Here is a 21,903-nt window from a genome sequence, read left to right on the forward strand (position 1 = left end):
TTGCAAAAGATAAAGCTTTAAATGAATGGAACTTGAACAACTAATGTGATGTATCATTAAATGTGCAAGTGGTACAGCAAGATTGTGAGTGTCATCAATGGAAAGGTTTCATCCTCAACCCTAGTTGAGGTTACTAGCCTTCCATGACTAAGAACACCACAAGAAAATGATGAACAACCATGGAAATGAAAGAAAAACTTTACAAAGAGAAAGTATCTGAAAATAAAACTACTGAAATACACTACAAGATGCACGAAATTAAACCTATCTACAGATTTTCTGATTTATTCTCTCCTCTTCTATTCTCTCCAACAAGGAGGCATGACTATGGCTTTTATAGAAGAAAGCTAGGGCAAGAAATGACTCCTCTACCCTCCTCTAGGGTTCCTCTGCTGCTAGAGACAACCACAAACACGAAACCAGCGTGTTCTGCAGCGAAAATCAGAGGGAGGACTGCTTTTTGGCTTCTGATTGGGCGTTCTGGCGCGCTCTGCAAAAGCAGTTTCTGGGAAATTTCGATCGATTGACTTTTATTTCAATCGATCGACTTCGGGCAAAGTTTCGATCGATCGAATTTTAAGTTCGATCGATCGATTTTTCAGGCTCTTCGAATTTCCAGTCATTTCCTTATGAAATTTGTCATTCCTCTCTTATTGTCCTATAGAAACAGAAAACACAAAAACTAACCAAAACATTAGAAAATAACAAGGCTAAAGGTCTAACTAGTGCAAATCAAGGGGTCCAAATACATAATATTTGGCACTCATCATGTGACATATAGATTTATGATAAAAACGAATTGCAAAAGGATTAAGATTCAACTAACCTTTGCAACTGTATACCGGGCTTTATTCTAGTTAATTTGATGGTTATGCTCGTTATATAACTCTTGTCTTAGTGATCGAATCAATCCAGTGATTGGACCAACAAATCTCTTCCCATATAAATAAGGCATTGGCATGTAAACCAAGCGACTATAGCATAACATTTTACCTGCATTTCATGTAATGTTTGAGTATCAGATACATGCATTAAGTCGAACTCTCTGATAAATGTTTTAGTACTACATACATATTTTTAAATGTGCTTTCTAGCAAAATGATGTGAGTGGAAAAAACCTGGATGAATGGGGAGGATTTTAGGAAGAAGCCAGAACTCTGGGGGCAATAGATTGCAGCCTGACCACTCATACACTCCTAGTACCTATACATGAGACGAGACATTTTATGCTAAAGATTATATCCAATTCAAGGTATAAATATGCTTCCATCATTCTGTAAGAGGGACTGCTGCGGAACACTACCATTAATAGTTTCGATCACTACAAAAAGAAAAAAAGAAGCAAATTCTAGATGCAAAAAAACCATCTGGAATCAATTCCAAACGGTTTTTTTTAGACAGTTTAAAACCGTCTTGGATATAATGTCGCTAAATGAATTTTTGGACGGTTTGGGCCAAACCGTCCGCAATTATAGACGATTTGGACCAAACCGTCCATAAAAATTCTGGACGGTTTGGGAAAAACAGTCCAGAACCTATTATTTTTTTGTTTTTGTTTTTTTAATATAGTAATAATTATTATTATTATTTTTTGTCCAGCAGTCAAAGGCTCAAAGCTATGTTCTCTACCGGAGTCCGGAAATATCCACCGAAAATTAGCTCCGGTCACCACCATCCAGCCGCACCAAATCGCCATCGTCTTCCTCTGTTTCTCTTCCACTTCGAGAGAAACTAAGCCACAGCCATAGCCAACAACCTCCCTTTTAGCAATCAACCAAAAAATATAATATCTCAAACAATTAAAACAAAAAAACCGGTCAGCTCCAACCCATAACAATCACTGAAACCCAACCAACCCGTCAGCTGCGCTCCGATCCAACCCAAAACGACCCAGACCCGGTTTCGGCCGGATCCTGTTGGAAACCCCAGCGACCTCGCCGGATCCGGCCGGAAACCCCAACAACCTCGCTAGATCTGCCGGAAACCCATGCACACCGGCGTGGGTTTGACAGATTCGACACTCTCTCCCACCGTTTCGTCGAGATCCCATTGCCCGTCTTCAGTCACCGGCCGAAGAGAGAAGAAGAAGAATGATACCTGCACGTCGGCCTACCTCTTGGGAATTCTAGGCCAAGTCTCCGAATAATGTAAAAGGAGAAATTGTGCAGATTCCATGTGGGTGTTCTGAGTCGTTGATATAAATGTAAGAGACGGTTGAGATGTTTATGTTATTTTATGGTGTGGATCGATGACATGGAATATATATGGATGAGTGGTATTTAAAAACGAAATTGCAGACGGTTCTATGAAACCGTCTGTAAATTTACAGACGGTTTCATTAAAACAGTCTGAAAATTATATTTGCAGACGGTTCATCTAAATTGTCTGTAATCTAGAATTTGCCTTTTTTTGTAGTGTTTGTTGGGTCCTTTAATTTTATTTAGGTTTTTAATTCCATGTATTAGTTTATGTTTTATTTAATTTCTGGAGTAGGTAATTTTTTTAAGGTTATTTTGCTAATATTTTTATTTTAAAAATAAAAAATAATAAAAAAGGAGAAGAAAAAAACTTTAACAAATAAAAATATTTTTATCTGTTAATTAATATATATTTTTCTTTCCCACTAAGCTATATATGTCAATCGACTTATTGGGATGATGGGGGGATGAAAAGCTTATTTGAAAGCATGTTTAGATGTGTTGATGTTATTATTTCGTTAAAAACACATTTGATAAATAATATGGTGAACCCACACGTTTAGTAAAGGCAATAAAGATCTAGTACTTGGCCTCATCAGATTACTAGTCTCAAATTTTGACTTTGTATATGCAATATGTGATTGATGGGATGTCTACTGCATAGTCTTCATGAACAGAACCTTGAGTTCGGAAAATGTTTGAGCCCTCTTTATTGTTTTTCAATCAATTTGAGGATACAATAGGATACCTGAGAATGAAATGTCAATCATGTTATTTATGAGGGAAAAACTTGTTCTAATTGAAAAAGTTTCTCATTATATTTTTAATATTATTTTTATTGAGTGTTGTACTTAAATATTTTTTTAATAAAAGTTTCGCTTGATTCCTTTAAAAAAAAATTACAAACTAGAAAACAAAACAAAACAAAAATTAAAAGATGAATTTCTTCTTGATTGAGAAAGTCAGCATAACTTGCCCCACCGTACATGTCTCAATTGGGTAGTTTAAATCGAGACATTGTGGCCGTGTTTGGTAAAAGAGAGAAAATTCTCCCTCCTCCTCTTCACTTTTTTAAAAAACAATCAACTTCGAAACATTCTAACTTTATATTACATCAATAATTTTTTTATTACAATTTAAATAAAAAAAATTCACTACAATACAATTTTTTTTTACTTTTCCATACATTTTTTTTTTATTATTTTATATCAGATCTATCACTTCTTACTACTACTCCAAACGCATACTCCCTTACCAAACAAGGCCTAAGTGAGTTGACAATAAGCCAAATGGAGACGTGGCTGAAAAACAATCAAACCTGATAATGTCAATGAGACTAGAACTTAATAGACATTTTGGACCATACATGCAATATTGATCCATGTCAACAATCAACCAATATCTATGACACTATATGTCAGTCAAAGCCATATAAAATTGGCTGGTGACGATGGATGGAGATAGGATTTGGATTCATAAGGAGCATGATTAAAAGATGGACTTCAATCAAAAGTGTTTAAAAATATTCAGAAAGTATAACAAACAAAATCAATAAATAATTTTATAAAAATTAATTATCGTTTAAATCATATAAACATAACTTGTAAGCACGGATATAGCCATAAATTTTTATGGAATAGGTAAAAGTAAGAATTAGAAATATATTAAGTATATATATATATTATTTGAGGTATTTTCGTTATTGCAAGTCTAAAAAACGCATGTTATGCATGTGATCGGGGTTTCGTTTGATTTAACAGCTTAATTTAGGAAATGATTTGTTACCAAGAAATGATAGTTTAAGACGGTTGAATGTGATATGTGGTAGTTCGTGAGAACATGTATAAATAAGTGGTAATTGATGGAGTTAAAAGTGTGTAACCCAAGATATAATATGAAAGGAATTCTCTTGTACGTTAATTATTTTTGGTACTTTGATTATATCTTCGTAATTATATTCCACTTATGGTCCGTTTGTTTCGGCGTAAAATGATTTCTGGAAAATGATTTCGGCATTTTCCGGTGTTTGGTGGGAGCGAAAATATTAGTCAACCGGAAAATGATTTCTGTTTGACAAAAAATACTTAGTAAATTTCAAAAAATGATTTACGCTTTTTAAAAGTGTAAATCGTTTTCCAAAGATGCCAAACGCGGTCGATCTATTTTAAACGATACAGTCGACCTTTACGTTCAAGCAGCCGGCCACCATCGAAATATTACCGTTATCGGAATCCGACAACATCCGGTTAATGTCGCCAGAATCTGGAGACAGAATCCGGTCAGTCCAGATTCCGGCGACCAATCTAGCCGGAATCCGGCCATCTGACCGGATCTGGCCAGACTGGCCGGATTCCGGCCATCTGACCGAATTTGGCCAGAAAGGCCGTATCCGGCCATCTGGCCGGATTTGGCCAGACAGGCCGGATCTGGCCAGATCCGGCCAGATGGCCGGAATCCGGCCGTTTCTTTCAAGCTAATTTGGGCTTATGAAGCTCAATATGCAATCCTTTGCTTGGGCATTCAAGTTATCATGCAAACAAAACTCGCCTATGATATTTTCCAAAAGTTCATATCGGAAAAATGTTTCTACTTGCTGAGTAATTTATTGTACAGTTTCAAAAAAAATACTCCGGTAATTTCCTGTTGCCAATAGCCATCGATTATACCATGCTTGAAAAATTAAATTAATACTTTAAAACATATTTTGATAAAAATAGAAAAGGAAAATCACAAACACATTTAAATGGACAAATTTTTCCTTCAAATTGAATTAGAAGAAATGCTACTCTTCACACCAATTTTACACTTGCTACGTAGCATGTTTTAAGTGGCTTTCCATGTCAGCCATTTAGAGAAAATGAAAACTATGTAAAATACGTCATGTCAGCCGGTGTAAAATGGATGTGAAGAGTAGGTACTACTCATTAAATTGACATATATTATTAAAGCAAGTGAGAATCACGTGATTTAAAGATATATCTCAATTTAACAAACTGGATTGGAGGAAAACTTTGTCAACTTATCTAAATGTGTTGGGTTCTAAATAGACATGAATTACCTGTTGAGGGAAGTCACCGTCTTCCATATGTGAATCGATCAATAGTCTTACTCCACGATGAATTGGTGTTGGGTCTATCTCGGCCTAAAGTTTCAAAAGCATTAAGAATCAACATATGGTGTACGTTTGTACTTCCTAAAATTTGACATAGTTGAATACCTAAGCTCAAGATTTTCTCGACTTTATTTGTGTAAATCTTAATTTTTATGTTCATATACATGTAGAGTTCTTCAGTGATATTTCTTTGGTGTTCTTATGCAGAAGTGCTATGTTATAAGTATTCATTCAAAAAAAAAAAAATGCTTATGTTATAATGCACTGCAAATAGTTAAACATTTGAAGAGAAAATGATGGACCGACCTGCCCAGCATCCATGAGGCATGATAAGGCCCATGCAATTTGGACCAAATTTGCACGGTCACCTTCTATATTCGTCCTTATGGGGCTCACATGTCTGAGCAGGTTTTGGATAACTCGTCCCATGTTTAGACAAGTGAGTTTTATAGAAGTTCTCTTACATTTGCCGTCCGAAGCAAATTTGTGGAGATCCTAATCCAAGTTCAAATTTAAACAAATTGCTCCATACTTTGTTTCGGCTTGATAGGTAACTTTCTCCCTATCCACCGTTAGGTAGCTGCTTTGATAGCAAAAATTCACAAGCTTTACGCAATGCAGGGGAACTTTTGTAATTTCTTCCACGAGCAGCTAGTGCCCCTACAGCAAACCATGTAGCATAGGTGTAGCAAATCCCCCAATTACCATACCTATAAAAATGATCTTTTCTCATTCAATAATATTAATAACATATACTAAAATATTAATTAAATAATTAAATAATTTATTTCCTCTAAAGCTTAATTTTTTAGGAAAACTGGTTATTCAACATTGTATCAAAGTATAGGCCTTGAGTTTGAACTTTGTATTCGTGCGATTGAACAACATCAATTGAAAGAAAAGAAAAGAAAAGAAGTAAAAATTTGATGCAGTCTCCTATTGTTATACTAGGTTGCCATTCTCTAAATAAAGTCAACAAGGCCTTTCTCTGATCCTCTATTTGCTACCGGCTCTACTCAAAGCTGGGAGTTCATCTCAAACAAAAGATATAGCATCTAGAAATGGAAGCACTGTCCCCTTAGATGAACAAAAAATGAAATATGTTTGGCTTCACAATTTCTGAATTTGCTGGTCACACTATATTTTGAATTAGGGGCTTAATTAGGTGTGTCATTTGTAGGGCAGGCGAGATGTGTGTGTAGATCGGGCCAGTGTGTTTGTATGGCCTAGAGATGTTCTACGGTCGTGTCCTTCGGTAGTGACGGCGGGTGCACCTAGGGGGTCTTCGTCATGCGTTCTGGCTTTCTTGCTGCAGTAGTTTAATTGCTAGGCTATATATAAAGCAGTATTCTTCAAGAATTATGTGTGAAAAAAAAAATCATATTACCATGATCCATCTAGTTGTTGCACATCTTCAATGAATTGAACTCCTTTGGAAATGCTACTGTTTATTTCCTTCCTCTGATGCCTGGGATAGAACTCTTAAAGAGTTGTAGACCTTGAATTACAGATGAAGCGCACTCTACGTACCTATAAGGTGACACAAGCTTTTTGTTAGGAGGCAAACTAATATGAGCAATACCTTGGTAAATGTTGTTGTGCTGAAGGTCTCTTACTCTTGCTCAATAAGGGTATCTTCAAAGAACTCCGTGGGGTTGAACTTCTGCGAAAATAGGTACAAGAATTATGTTAACGAGCATTGGGTAAATATGACAATTTTTGTCATAAGTATGAACAGACTTATCAAGCTTTGAGAAGTTACCTCTAACCATTCATGTGCTCTTTGAGGCTCCCATGCTGGGAAACCACCATTGCTACTCTGTGGTGGCAATTAAAAGAAAGTCAACTATTCATATGAAGTATTTGGGAAACAACTTGTACTTAATTGCTAATTTAGCTAGAAAACAACTTTTGCTTAACTGCTAACTGAGTCAAAAATAGAATTTTTAGGGTTGAATTCTTACTTGTAGAGAAAGAATGACATTCACAGCATCATAAAACCGCTCTGTCTCCAATTTTTCCCCCAACAAGGTCAGGAGGCATTTGTGAGAACAAGATTGCCACTTGCAAAGGAGAAGGTTTTGCCGAATGTTAGATTCTCCTTTGAAACAAACCTCGACAATGTTTAGTGTTGGTCTTGTATTTTGATAGATTTGAGACATTACCTTCAGCCCTTCAGCGGTGCAGTCAGAGTGACGGCGTCAACAAGACCGTTGGGCACATTTAAGGAATTATTTTATGCTATTCAATAAAGGTCCTAACCCAAAGCAGCATGTATCCACGTGACTGTAGGCTTGATATTAGGCTCGGACAGCAAGCCTAGGCTAATAAGGCTGTTTTTCCTATTTCAGCCATTAGACAGCTTAATCATAGGCGTAATAAGGTAGGGTTTCTTGATTATTTATAACCCTGTTGTAATGGAGAAAAGACAAAGAATGAAGAATAAAATTTGCTGCGTTTATTCCTGAGGTGAGACTCCTCTTTCCCCAATGAGACGTTGGGTTTGTTTTCTTGTAGTTGGAGTGAATTTTGGATAGCCAGAAGTGAGAGTTTATGAAATCCAGCCTCTGTTTTCATTTGCTGCGTCACAAAGACTTGACAGCCATGGTCCTGAATCGAGAATGTCCACGCTCCTTTATTTATGTGGTGGTAAATATCTTTGAAGTCCCCAGAAGGATTTTCTAGGACCTAAAAAATACCATGATTAAGTTAAAGCAATATCTTTGATAAAACAATTGAAGGAGTATATCATACATGACATATTCTGACCTGTGAAGTCTTTACAAATTCATGTGCTTTACGAAGTGTTGGCCAATACTCTTCGTTTAGATTACAAGAGAGAATTGCTTGAATAGCAAAACCTGCATCCCACATCTGACTGCCGAAACTCTGCATCAGATAAATCAGGCATCATTTAGTACATTTCAAAATGAAATATTTGACTTTAAATGTACCAAAATTTTGCAGGATTAGACTTTTGAGTAAATGCTTCAAGTATATGTGACTTAATGATTAACATGCACACATGTTTCTTGATCATATATATAACCTGAATTTTTAAGCCATCTTCTGCAACCCAATAGTTGTCTGGAATCCTGGCTAGATGAAGCTTGTATGCCTCTCCATTTGGATCTTCAACCCAACAGGCAATGAAACATAATACCTGTACTAAATAACATTGGCAATTAAGTTCATTGATGACAAATCAATTACTTTGATATATATTTCTCTCATTTTGATTGTATATGCAACACTAATAAACTAGTTATTGACCTTTTCAACGCATTCAATGCAAAGGTATTTGTTGTTATCGTCATCATAATGTACATGACCAATTGTAGTTTTTAGTGACTCTCAACATTGAAAAGGGCCAATGCGTCAGAACAGGCTCGACTACATGGTGAAGAAATCCCCATATCATATCTTGTATGAGGGGATGCGGATAGTAGAGATCCTCATAAATTAGCAAATTTAGTGATCGATTTTTATGTGTGCATTAATTTCACCAGGAATCTTCATGATTGCTTGTGTGATAATGCTTTTCTTAAGAACACAAAAGAGTAAAATGTAATTGACTGACTCTCGTGAATGCACTAGGAGGATTTGTTTTCTATTTATAATGAACTACATACTGTAACTCCTCACATTACAAAATCTTTATTTATTATTGTTGTGACAAAACTAATTTTATGAATCCTCAATAAAGCAGAAAATAACATAGTAGAAAATAACATAATCACACAAGACACCAAGCTTTAACTGGTTTGGCTTAATAAGCCTACATTTACTTGCGGAGACGACTCGGAGGAAATTCACTATAAAAAGATGAAATACAAAGAATAGTAAAAGCAAACTTCTCAAACCAAAAAGTTGAGAATGTTCTTTGACACAATAGTTCAGGTTAAACCCAGTGAACCGGGTCATTGAATGGACCACGAGACCCCAAACCAAGTGAATTGGGCTGGGTTGGCCAAAAACGAGATGGGTCAGGTTGATGGGCTGTGTAGAACCGACATGAAACCCTATTGAACCGGATTGAGATTAGATCCGGTTTCTATGGACTAGATTGGCGCGCGTGTAAGAGGTGTTGCGCGAGCAGCGTGCGAAGAGTGGCAGAATGAACGTGGCGGCTGCTGGTGCGGGAGGAGCAGTAGTCTAACGGCAGAAAGGCCGACAGGGGTGAGGTAAGACTGGGCGGTGCTTTGACAACGTCTTCTGATAGTAATGTGGTGGTCCCTTTTTTTCTAGGGGGGGGGGGGGGGGGGATGAAACCAGGATGAGGCAAACTGGGTCGCACACCTTATAAGTGTTAATAGAAAGTTGGTAGGCTAAAAAACAAAGGGGAAAGGAAAAAAAAAAATAGTTGCTTTGTGAGAGGAAAAAAAAATTGTATAAGCTAAAACAAAAAAGGTTTTGGCTTTTGAAAATTTCAATTCAAGAAAAGAAGAGGACACAAGTATTGACTATACATGAGAACAGGACAATATTTTGCCAAGAAAAGGAGAACATAATCTGGACTGGAGAAAGCACACCTCTTTAATTTCTTGACAAAGCACTACCCTTGTGGGCTTACCCACACGAGCAAAGTCGAATCCACAATATAAAAAATTGGTGTTAGCTTGTAGCTCTAAAAAACATATAAGAACACAAAAGATGAAAGTGTAATTGATTGACTCCTGTGAATGCACTACAAGGATTTGTCTTCTATTTATAATGAAGGGTTAAATATTTTACACTCATGTGGTTTAAACCTTTATTTTTTACCTTCAATTCCAGTTTTGGGGGTGGTTCAGCCACTCTCAAGGGCCAAAATGAAAATAAATAAATAAAAAATTAGGTTTTAGCCCTTTAGGTGGCCGAACCACCCCCATGGGCCACGGGGGTGGTTCAGCCACCCCCATTGGCCACGGGGGTGGTTCAGTCACCCCCAGGCCAAAAGCCACCCCATTTTGGCCCTTAGGGGTGGCCGAACCACCCTCAAGGGCTATGGAGGTAGTTTGGCCACCCCCAAAACTGGCCTTGAGCCACCCTTACAATTTTATTTATTTTTATTTTTTTAAAATATATATATATATATATATATATATGGGGGGGCCAAGTGTCACAATTTTAATGGTGTCATGTGTCTCTGACGTGAAAATCAGTTAGTTTTGGGCAGAAAAATGGACGGAAGTACCATCTCTGTCTTTTCCCATAGCACAAGTATCATTTATGAAAAAAATAAAAACTGAGGGGGCAAAAAAAAGTTTTTAAACTACAGGGGACAAAAATGTATTTAACCCTATAATAAACTACATGCTATACCTCTAGAAGTTACAAACTCTTGATTCATTATTAAAGTAACTCAAGTATTCCTCTTATCTTTGAAGAATTATGTTCTTATAATATTGGCTTAGTTGCGTACATTTTGTGAGGATTGCTGATGAGGGTGTGGCATAGATCGAGGATTAGGATACAACTAACCTTTGCAATTGTATTCCGGGCTTTATTCCAGTTAATTTGATGGTAAGGCTCGTAATATAACTCTTGTCTTAGTGATAGAATCAATCCAGTGATTCGACCAACGAACCTCTTCCCATATAAATAAGACATTGGCATGTAAACGACAGTAGCTTAACATTTTGCCTGCATTTAATGTAATATGAACACCTTGAAATCTTTGAGAAATGTTTTAGTAGTATGTGCATCTTACGAAATGTGTTTTCCATAAAAAATAATTGAGTGGAAAGGACCTGGATGCATGGGGAAGAATTTAGGAAGAAGCCAGAACTTTGGGGGCAGTGGATTGCAGCCTGCCCACTCATACCCTCCCTGCACCTACACACTAGACATTTGAGTTTTCACTCGAGAGATAGAACAAGTTCACAATATGCTAAAGATTATATACAGTTTAGAGTAAATATATACTTCCACCGTTCTTGTAACGACCTAGGCCCAAGGGGTCCGGTTTGTTAGCTTCGAAGCCTCAGAGTTGCAAAGATTACCTATTTAGGATCCAGAGCACCTGTATAATGCATGCCCTGAGAAAACAATATATATATATATATATATATATATATATATATATATATATATATATATATATATATATATATTTCTTTTTCTTGTTTTCTTTTTTTCTTTTTCTTCCTGACATGTGCCTGAGACAAACCTTGACAAAATCACATGAACACAACAAAAGTAAAATAACTGTCATGGTTACCCCATAAAACCTAAGCATCCCGGCCACCTATGTCCACCGTCTAGAGACCTGAAGGGAAAGAAAGTAAAGCGTGAGCGAAAGGCTCAGTAAGTTGTGTTCCCAACCAAGTTAAAACGGTTGAGTTTGGGAAATTTTGAAAGTAAGTAACATTAGAATTTGAAGTTAAGACTTAAGCATATAACATAAGGTAATTACTTAAATTAAACTCCATTTTCTGACCTAAAAGCATTTTTCTTAGTTTTACTAAACAAAACATAAGTTCATAAAATATTTCAAAAATCAACTCATTCCATCAAATTCGATATAGAGACATGATTCTTGAATGAGTAAAAACTTATATTTTCACTTGTCATTTATAGCCTTGCATACTATTATGCCCCGTATGCGTGGGGTTGTGCGATTCAACCTTCGAAGATCGGGCAACACCCATGGCCGCGGGGTGCTTTAGTCAGCTGATTAACTTTTGGGTGCACTCAGCATGACATTAGTGATGGCCACACATTCCCGAAACCGTACTTCAGTGTGATAGACTCCATCTAGCCCGGTACCGTGCTTCTTTTCTTTGGACCCAGTGTCTTAAAACATTCATTGACAAAATTTGATTACACCTTACTCATGCTCATTCTTTACTTCCTTAAACTTTCAATAATCACATAACTTAGCACGTGAAAAGAGTACGACTTCTTTCCGTAAAACCTTTTTTATTGGTAAAATTTCCTAAAATAGAAACTTTCCTTAATTAGAAACTTTCCATAAATGCAAACTTTTCTTCATTTGGGAAAAATAACTGAAACATAAGTTTCCCTAATTTGAAATCATCATTTTGATACTGAGCATATATACCCACTTTTGAGTGACAACTTAGTTATAAATCATTCTGATGCAATGAGTTTTTTAAATCATATGATGACATTAAAAAAAAAATAAAAAAAAAAACTTGTGAAGTCATCGCCCCGCACAACAAAGCCCAACACTAAGAACCCATATACATACTAGGCCCACTCCCTAAGGTGAGGGTGTGACAGTTCTGTAGGAGAGACTCTCGTAAATGCTTGAACTTTATATCCATGAATCTAAATAGAGAAGCTCAACCATTATTGCTGATGCTAGTCTAGAATTGATAAGAAAGTAAAATGGAATTTTAAATATTTAAAGTACAATGTGTGGTAAGATTTTTTTTCTTTACATATTTTTCTAGGTTGTGGTACTTGTATTGAGATCAAGGAATTGCAGGCCTACAATTCCAAAGATTCAGGTTGTTCATTCAAAATGAACGGCCCGAATTAATTCCCATAAGCCTTAAAAATTATAAAACAAAATAACTAAAATGCTGTGTGGACCACCCTCTCAAAGGGTAAAATGGTGGTCGACCACTCCTCAAGGGGTGGTTCGTCAATGCCTTTTTTTTAATATCTTTTTTTTTCTTAGCTTTTAAGGCTTACATGACTTAATTCAAACCATTCATTTTGAATAAATGACTTGAATTTTAGAACTGCAACCCATGTAATTTGAGGTTGCAATTTTGAGGAATTGCAAGGTATCTTAATATGTGATAAATTTATTCGAACATTAAAGATACGCAACTTTAATTATATTTTTTTGCTTGCATTTGTATATTTTTGACATACTGATTTTGATTTATATTTTTGGGATGTGAATTTGTGCTTATAATTTGAAGTGTCAGCTAGATAAAACCAACATAATTAAGGTAATGGTTTCATTTGATCATACTGTGACCCAAAACTTTCCCCATGATCGAAGGAATAGGCACTAGACAACCATGGTCAAGGATCCATCTTCGGCCTCTGGCCATAGCCCCATCTTCACCATCTTCATGTCCCTCTCCAAGTATTCTCAAGGCAATGTAGCTCAAAGTTGACCCAAACATTGTGCTGTGACCCTCTACATGCATGGAACTCCCAACCTCCGTCTTCGTTTTGGATGTCCAACAAGTACACAAGTTTATAAATTAGCCAACCTTTTAGTTTTCTTGGCCTTTATACACACAAACTTATATTTAGAAAATAATAATAATAATAATAATAACAACAATAATAGTAATAATAATAATTATACCTGATGATTATGCAAGTATCGAATAAGTTCCTTTTGGTGTTCTGATGAAAAAATAGCATTGAGATTTCCAGTTATGTAAAATGCCATTTCCTGCATATCATAATAATATGAAATTAAGTTAGATTTAACAAGTCGGTTATTTATTTATCCATTCCAAAATAGCCAAACATAAATCCCAAAATATATGCATGTGCATGTGTGTTTGACGTTATTTTCGAAAAATAAAAAAATATATTTGGTCATTTTTTCTTTCTTTTTTTTTGGTGGCATGGAATATTAATATATTATGGATAAATATTTCCTCCAAAGTGACATGTCCAAAATATGTAAAAATGCTTGTAATAGTTACATGTTTTTATTAAAAATGCATGTGGGAATCAAGAGAAGCTTAACAATTAATGGATGCATTTTATAATATCTTAGTGAAAGAAAAATACAATAAAGAATAAACATGCATTTGTATACAATGATGAGAAAAATACATAAAAAGGGTTGAAGGAAAAACAAGGGCCAGCAGATTCACCAGGCCAATGGCCATCGTGAGCTTGAATGGAGGAGTAAAAGCTTAGTGCCCTTCTCAGTGTAGTAATCATTGCTTTCTTTGTTATCACCTCTGTTTCTTTCACTTTCACTGGTGGAGGAATTGGTGGACATGAGTTCTCCTTCTACGCTGTGAGTTTTTTCATATCAAATAGATAAATGTCCAAGTGAAAAATAAGTCAACTCCTCACAGTTCAAATTTTCTAGATTCTAACACAAATCACAGCCATATAATCTTAATATTGAAGCATTTGATTGGTTAATAACATGGTTTGAGCTTAGCCTAGTAATAAAATAATAATATTTTTTTTTTATTTGTAGCAGGAAATATTAAAATTATTCTAATAATTGATACAGTGTTCAATATCTAAATGTCTACCTAAAAACATGAGTTCTGCTAAGGTACTACATTTTAGTTCAAATTCCTTATAAACTAACGTGGTAGTCTATGTGATACTTATTCTGTATAAATCTACATGTTTACAACTAAACAATTAAATTTAAGTGTTAAATTTGCACTATAAAAATACTATCATTTTGACGCGTGTCTACAGTACCCGTTACTGTAGACACGCGTCCAATTTGACACGTGTCATGGGAGACACGTGTCAAATTGTACAGCCGTCCAAAATGGACACGTGTATTGAATACACGTGTCCATTTGGACACGCGTAAATAATACACGTGTCCATTTGGACACGTGTATTTCATATGCGTGTCCAACTGGACACGTGTATTATTACACGTGTCCATTTGGACACGCGTATTTAATACACGTGTCCATTTTGGACGCGTGTCTGAATACACGCGTCCAATTGGACACGTGTATTCCATATGCGTGTCCAAATGGACACGTGTATTATTACACGTGTCAATTTTGGACGCGTGCTTGAATACACGCGTCCAATTGGACACGTGTATTTCATATGCGTGTCCAAATGGACACGTGTAGTAATACACGTGTCAAAAATTTATTAATTCGGCAAATATATATTAAAAAAAAAAAATTCTGTGTTGTATTAATTATTTAAAAAAATAAATTAAAAAAAAAACTCCTTACATTATTAATCATACAAATCTAATCCAAAAATACGGTGTAGATTACCCTAACCTAATTTACATATTGTACTATATGCTATATGTAAATTTGTTGGTTGGAATTTATACTTTTTAGGTTCCTTATTTATATATATATAGTATACTAATAAGCACGTAAACCCTAACCTAATTTACATATTGTACTATATGCATAATTAAACAAATTTGGTGCTAAATATATAATTAAACCAAATAGTTTAAATTAGGGTTTAGTTTTATACACCATCTACGTTTAGAAACCAAAAAAAAAAAAATTAAACATAACAAAGTTAAAAAACCTATAATTAATACTATATATATAGATATGCATGCATGTAAACGGTTTAGAAACTATATACAGTAACCTTTTTATTTATGTCTATATATAGTAAATGCAATTATTTTTAGAGTTCTGCGCTACATAATGAATTAAATACTTATAGTTTAGTCCCTCATAAATTTATGGCTATATATAGTACATACCCTTAGGGTTAGAGTTTATAGCTATATATAGTATATATAGTATATACACTTAGGGCTAGGGTTTATACCTATATATAGTATATATACTTAGGATTATGGTTTATCGATATATATAGTATATACACTTAGGGTTTGGGTTTTAGGGTTTATAGGTATATATAATATATACACTTAGGGCTATGTGTTATAATTTTATTGATTTTACGTTTAATGAATAATAATGTCAATATATTTTTCACGTGTCATTATTGTACACTTTTAAATATATATATATATATTAAATCATGAGCAGTTCAAAATTAGATTGTTCCGATATATATAGTATATACACTTAAACTTAGGATTTATAGCTATATATAGTATACAAACTTAGGGTTAGGGTTTATCGCTATATATAGTATATACACTTAGGGTTAGGGTTTATAGCTATATATAGTATATATACTTAGGGTTAAGGTTTATCGCTATATATAGTATATATACTTAGGGTTAAGGTTTATCGCTATATATAGTATATACACTTAGGGTTTGGGTTTTATGTTGTATAGGTATATATAATATATACACTTAAAGCTATGGGTTATAATTTAATTGATTTTACATTTTATGAATAATAATGTCAATATATTTTTCATGTGTTATTATTGTATACTTTTAAATATATATATTAAATCACGAGGATTAGGGTTAGGGTTTATGACTATATACAGTACGTACCCTTAATTAGGATTATAGTTTATAGCTATATATAGTCTATGCACTTAGGGTTAGAGTTTAATTTTATGGTTAGGTTTTAGTTTTTATTTTTTATTTAGGGTTTAATATAGTATATATACTTAGTGTTAGAGTTTAATTTTAGGGTTAGGGTTTAGTTTTAAATTATAGTTTACGGTTTACTTTTAGCGCGTAAAGTTTAGCTATATGTACGGTATTTTTTTTTAAACCCAGGCTGCATGGGTTTGTATTTTTTTTTATGTGGTTAAATTATATAAATATATATATATATATATATATATATATATATATATATATATATATATATATATATATATTTATGCATGCAAATACATTTCGGGACGTGTATTTTAAAAAAAAATATATCCTACACTTTCTAAAAAAAGAAACCCTAACACTAAAACAAAATTCCTAACCTTAAACCCTAAACCCTAAACCCTTAAACAAAAATATCCTACACTTTCTAAAAAAAGAAACCCTAACACTAAAAACAAAATTCCTAACCTTAAACCTTAAACCCTATACCCTAAAAAAAAAAATTATCCTACACTTTCTAAATTAAGAAACCCTAACACTAAAACAAAATTCCTAACCTTAAACCCTAAACCCTTAAACAAAAATATCCTACACTTTCTAAAATTTTTTTTCCTAACACTAAAAACAAAAATCATAAACTTAAACCCTAAACCCTAAGAAAGTAAAACCCTAAAGCCTAAACCCTAAACCCTAATCTTAGATCCTTAAAAAAATAAAAAAAAAATAAAAAAAAAAAAAATCCTACATTTTCTAAAACCAAACCCTAACCTTAAACCATAACGAACCCTAAACCCTAAACCCTAAGAAAAAAAAACCTACACTTTCTAAAAAAAGAAACCCTAACACTAAAAACAAAAATCCTAACCTTAAACCCTAAACCATAAACCCGGCCTTAAACAAAAATATCCTACACTTTCTAAAAAAAAAAATCCTAACACTAAAAACAAAAATCCTAACCTTAAACCCTAAACCCTAAGAAACTAAAACCCTAAACCCTACCAATTTTTTACGTTGTTAAATTATATATATATATATATATATATATATATATATATATATATAATATTTTTTTTTTAATTAAATAAAATTTCTACAATGGGGGACGTGTATTTTAATTACACGTCTCCCGCGCGCCGCCATTTTAAAATTCAAAATAATATATAGTACATATACTTAGGGTTAGGGTTAGGGTTAGGGTAGTATAGTATATATACTTATAATTAGTGTCATGATTTAAATTTAGGGTTTATATTTAGTTTTAATTTATAGTTTATGTTTTAGTTTTAGGTCTTAGGGTTTAGCAATGTGTACATGCAGTACATGCAGTACATGCAGTGCATACACGTTCTGGGTTGCATGGGTTTATATAAAATATATATAATATATTAAATATATATATATATATATATAATATATTAAAATAATATTAAAAAATTACATTTGGAGACGTGTACGTAGTACACGTCCCCAATTGGGCACGTGTACTACGTACACGTGTCCAACTGTTTGGCCAGGTACTGTGCGGGAGTTCTCCCGCGCGCCACCTGGCCAAACGAAGGATGCAGATTTTTTCAAAAATCTGCATCCTCTTTTTCTTTTTAATTATTATAAATAAAATATATTATTTAAATTATATATTAATTAAAATATATATTTTATTTATATAAAAGAAATGGGTAGCTTCCTCTGGAAGCTACCCATTTCTTACGTACTCGATCACTCTCTCTCTCTCTCTCTCTCTCTCTCTCTCTCTCCGTCAAGCTCAGCCGGCCGGCGACAGCCCATTCCGGTGCCGTGCAAGCCGGTGACCCTCCCTCTCTCTCGATCTCCCTAGCTCTCTCACCTCCCGTTCCGGCCGGCCACTGTCCGGTACGTACCGGCTCTCTCTCTCTCTCTCTCTCTCTCTCTCTCTCTCTCTCAGCTCTGACCACTGTCCCCCGCCCACCACAGACCTCTTGCCGGACCGGTATTCCCTCCACTTCCTCTCACTCTCACTCATCTTCTCAATCTCTCTCTCTCTCTCTCTCTCTCTCTCTCTCTCTCTCTCGGTTTACAGTGTTGTAACATTTTCATCTTATTTTTTTTATTTTTTTTTTCTCTCAAAAAATGCAGGTACACGTACAAGCTTAATTGCAACCATCCTTACACTACAAATTCACTGTGAGTTATTTTTATTTTTGTTTTGAATTTTTTGCTATAACTTTGTATATTTTATTAATTTTTTTTGTGATATTTGTCTAATTTTTTTCATTGTCTAGTTCATGGAGATATGGAATATATACTTGTAGATTTTTTATTATTGATTTTTTATTACTGATTTTAAGTGAATTGTATATATATGATTTATTTTATTTTATTTTACTTTTTTTTGCTGCGGTTGGTCATTATGCATGTAGATGTTGGAATTTATTGGTGATTCTATTTATTCATTTTTTTTAAAACTCTTGATGTGATACTATGAATTTAATGTGCTATTGTGAATTTTGGTATTTTTAGGAAGTGGCAAAAAGAAAAAATATCCGCTATCATTTTAACTTTATAAAAATATGATCGTGAGCAATAATGGCGAAGTAAAATTAAAATACAAAATTATAATCAACATATTGTGCTATGAATATATATAAATTGTGGGGAAAAAAAATTGTGCTACTAATATATATAAATTGTGGTATTTTCGGAAAAAAACAAAAAAATAAAAACAAATATTCCACTGTCCACCATTTACAATAATATTCGTAATAAAAAAACTTAAAACAAACGTCATAAATCATCAATTTCGACGAATATGTTTTTTATCTTCCATTTTTAACTTTAACTATTCATGTGAAGAGAGTACAGATTTATAAGAAGAATTTGGTATCTTCGGATAAAAAAGAAAAAAAAAACTAAAATTTCTCTCATATGCATATATAAACTTTATATCCTAAAATCATAACCATAAAACCAACACAATAATAAACCCTTAAACAAACTTTGATTCCTACACGTTCTAAAAAAAAACCTTTACCCAAAACCCTAAACCCTAAAAAAAAATCCTACACTTTCTAAAAAAAAACCTAAAACCCTAAACCCTAACAAACCCTAAACTCTTATAAAAAGAATAAAATAAAAACTTCCTACACTTTCGAAAAAAAAACGAAAACCCTAAACCCTAATCCTAAATCCTTAAAAAAAAAAATTCCTACACTTTCTAAAAAAAAACTCTTAACCCTAAACCCTAAACCGTAACAAACCCTAAACCCTAAACCCTTAAAAAAAAAAAAAAAAAAAAAAAAAAAAAAAAAAAAAAAAAACCTAAAACCCTAAACCCTAACCCTAGACACTAACAAACCATAACCCTAAACCCTAAACCCTAATCGCTTAAAAAAAAAAAAAAAACCTAAAACCCTAAACCCTAGACCCTAACAAACCCTAACCCTAAACCCTAAACCCTAAACCCTAACAAACCCTAAATCCTAAAACCCTAACCCTAAACCCTAAACCCTAAACCCTAACAAACCCTAAATCCTAAAACCCTAAACCCTAATCGCTTAAAAAAAAAAAAAACCTAAAACCCTAAACCCTAAACCCTTAAAAAAAATAACCTAAAACCCTAAACCCTAACCCTAGACCCTAACAAACCATAACCCTAAACCCTAAACCCTAAAACCCTAAACTCTAAACCCTAAACCCTAAACCCTAACAAACCCTAAATCCTAAAACCCTAAACCCTAAACCCTAAACCCTAACAAACCCTAAACTCTTATAAAAAGAATAAAATAAAACCCTAAACCCTTTAAAAAAAATAAAAACTTCCTACACTTTGGAAAAAAAAAACGAAAACCCTAAACCCTAATCCTAAATCCTTAAAAAAAAAAAATTCCTACACTTTCTAAAAAAAAAACTCTTAACCCTAAACCCTAAACCGTAACAAACCCTAAACCCTTAAAAAAAAAAAAAAAAAACTCTTAACCCTAAACCCTAACAAACCCTAACCCTAAACTCTAAACCCTAAACCCTAACAAACCCTAATCGCTTAAAAAAAAAAAAAACCTAAAACCCTAAACCCTAAACCCTTAAAAAAAATATACCCTAAACCCTAAACCCTAAAAAAAAAAAAAACCTAAAACCCTAAACCCTAACCCTAGACACTAACAAACCATAACCCTAAACCCTAAACCCTAATCGCTTAAAAAACAAAAAAAACCTAAAACCCTAAACCCTAGACCCTAACAAACCCTAACCCTAAACCCTAAACCCTAAACCCTAACAAACCCTAAATCCTAAAACCCTAACCCTAAACCCTAAACCCTAAACCCTAACAAACCCTAAACCCTAATCGCTTAAAAAAAAAAAAAACCTAAAACCCTAAACCCTTAACCCTTAAAAAAAATAACCTAAAACCCTAAACCCTAACCCTAGACCCTAACAAACCATAACCCTAAACCCTAAACCCTAAAACCCTAAACTCTAAACCCTAAACCCTAAACCCTAACAAACCCTAAATCCTAAAACCCTAAACCCTAAACCCTAACAAACCCTAAACTCTTATAAAAAGAATAAAATAAAACCCTAAACCCTTTAAAAAAAATAAAAACTTCCTACACTTTGGAAAAAAAAAACGAAAACCCTAAACCCTAATCCTAAATCCTTAAAAAAAAAAAAATTCCTACACTTTCTAAAAAAAAAACTCTTAACCCTAAACCCTAAACCGTAACAAACCCTAAACCCTTAAAAAAAAAAAAAAAAAAACTCTTAACCCTAAACCCTAACCCTAGACCCTAACAAACCCTAACCCTAAACTCTAAACCCTAAACCCTAACAAACCCTAATCGCTTAAAAAAAAAAATAACCTAAAACCCTAAACCCTAAACCCTTAAAAAAAATATACCCTAAAACCCTAAACCCTAACCCTAGACCCTAACAAACCATAACCCTAAACCCTAAACCCTAAAACCCTAAACCCTAAACCCTAATCGCTTAAAAAAAAAAAAAAAAACCCTAAATCCTAAACCCTAAACCCTTTAAAAAAAAAAAAAAAAAAAAAAAAACCTAAAACCCTAAACCCTAACCCTAGACCCTAACAAACCCTAACCCTAAACCCTAAACCCTAAACCCTAACAAACCCTAAATCCTAAAACCCTACACTTTATAAAAAAAAAACCCTAACCCTAAACCTTAAACTTTACTAAAAAATATATCCTACACTTTCTAAAAACAAATACCCTAACCCAAAAAAAAAAAAAACAAAAAATATCCTACACTTTCTAAAAAATAAAAACACTTACACTTTCTAAAAAAAAACTAAAACCCTACATAAAATAATCCTACACTTTCAAAACAAAAAAAACCATAAACCCTAACAAACCATAACCCTAACCCTAAACCCTTAAAAATAAAAAATGAAATAATCCTACACTTTCAAGAAAATAAAACCCTAATTAGGATTATAACCCTAAACCCTT

At 33.8% G+C, this 21,903-nt stretch overlaps 1 pseudogene; it reads right to left on the reverse strand.

The window, feature by feature from the left end:
- Positions 1-4,765: 4,765 nt before the first annotated feature.
- Positions 4,766-14,358, reverse strand: LOC133866320 (lupeol synthase-like; annotated as a pseudogene).
- Positions 14,359-21,903: the final 7,545 nt, after the last annotated feature.

This window comes from Alnus glutinosa, chromosome 4, assembly GCF_958979055.1.
Source record: "Alnus glutinosa chromosome 4, dhAlnGlut1.1, whole genome shotgun sequence".
Lineage (NCBI taxonomy): Eukaryota > Viridiplantae > Streptophyta > Magnoliopsida > Fagales > Betulaceae > Alnus > Alnus glutinosa.